Here is a 1,865-nt window from a genome sequence, read left to right on the forward strand (position 1 = left end):
TCCCTGCCCCGTGGCTGCCCATTACATTTAGAATAAAATTTTACTTGCCTACCCTGGCCTTCAAGGTCTTGAATAATCTGCTCAAACCTCCAGAGTCTCATTTCACCTTGCTTCCCCTCTCCCAACGCTTCCCCAGCCTTGCTGCCTGGTCTCCTTTCCTTCCCAGAACCCTCCAAGTGCCTGCAAATCTCCGTGCCTTTCCACAGCTCCTTACTTTGCCGAGGGCACTCTTGTTTTAGGAGTCAGCTCGAGTGTAACTTCTCCGGAGACCTGAGCCCCAATCGAAATTAAACACTCTGGGTCCTGGACTGGTAGTTCAGCTGGTTAGAGTGTCATCTGGATACGCCAAGATTGAGGGTTTGGTCTCCATCAGGGCACATGCAAGAATGAACCAATGACTGGAACAACACATCAATGTTTCTCTCTCAAATCAATGAAAAATAAATAAATAAGTATTTACATAAATAAATTAAACACTTGGTTATCCCAGCGGCCTGTTCCTTCGGTTCCCAGAATTGATCACAATCATAACAGAAGATGATTGATGCAGGCATTTGCTACTGTTAGACTTTCTCACTGGACTCACTCAGTGCTCACGGTGATGTATCGCCCGCCCCCAGCACAGCGCCTCGCATACCGAAGGCGCCTGATAACTTTGGATAAGTGCACGGACAGATAGATGAACAGCGGGTGGCGGAGGCGTGATTGAGTGAATACATACATTTAAAATTAGGAATCTATTCACCCTGCATGCCAGCAATAACATGGGTGATTCACAGATATTTTCCCCCTTCAAGAGCTCCCCTCCACCCCTGGGTTCCCCCTTGGCTTTTCCCATACGAGGCCGCTGGGCGGGGCTTCCGGGGCCAGTTGCATGACGTCACGGAGGGAGGCGTGTCCGGAGTCAGCTTCTGTTTTTTTTGACCGGCAGGCAGGCGCGGGGGTTGCACCTGGTAAACGGGAAGGAGTCGAAGAGGAAGGCAGCGGGGTGTCCCCACAGATGGCCTCGAGGCTGTGCCGCGTCCGGGGCGCCCGGGGGCGCGTTCACGTGGCCGGGCACGGAGCGTGGCGAGGCTCACCCGGTTCTGCTGGGACATGAGACCCCAGAGCGGACGCTCGCGGCTGAGAAAATGTGACCTAGCCTGGGGTGCTCACTGGAGCGAGGCTATTTGGGGCCTCTGACCTCAGCGAGGAAAGTCCCAGGAACACAGCCCCCCCCCGCAGCCCCCTCCCCCCCTTCTCCTGGACACGCTCCACCTCTTCCCCACGCCCCGAACTCAGACCCAAAGGAGTTTCGGGACAGGAGTGCGCAGATCTGGTTCCGAGTCCTGGCGCCGTAGGACCCTGGACAGGCGTCATGCCTCTGGACCTCCGTGTGCTCCTCTGCAACGTTAAGTGGTACCCGCACTAAATGATGTGATGCGTAAAGTGCCCGGTGCCGGACTGGCACATCCCGGGTGCCCAGGAGGCAGTGGTTTCCTTCCTCCCCGCAGCTGGTTTGCTGTGTGGCCTGGAGCAGCTTCACTTAACCTCACTTCCCCCATCCTTTCAGCCCCAAGGTCCTGGGAACGAGACTCCTTGAGTCAGTGATGAGCGGAGACCAGACCCCACTTCCTGGTTTCCGTTCTCTGAGGTTCCTCTGACAGATGAGCTTCCTCGTCCTCCCTGCGAGGTTCTAATGAGCTGGTGCCTAAGGTGGCTGGGCTCCCAGAGGCTCTGGAGGGTCTTGGGGCCTGCAAAGGTTCGCTAACGGGTGGCCCAGGCAACCTGTCCGTTCCTTGCTGTCCCCCCAAGGTTGGGTCACCCTCCTCTGCCTCCCTATGGCCTGCAGGCTACTCAGCAAGACTCACAGGGTCTCTAGTTTG

The sequence above is a fragment of the Myotis davidii genome, unplaced genomic scaffold (genome assembly GCF_000327345.1).
Source record: "Myotis davidii unplaced genomic scaffold, ASM32734v1 scaffold149, whole genome shotgun sequence".
NCBI lineage: Eukaryota > Metazoa > Chordata > Mammalia > Chiroptera > Vespertilionidae > Myotis > Myotis davidii.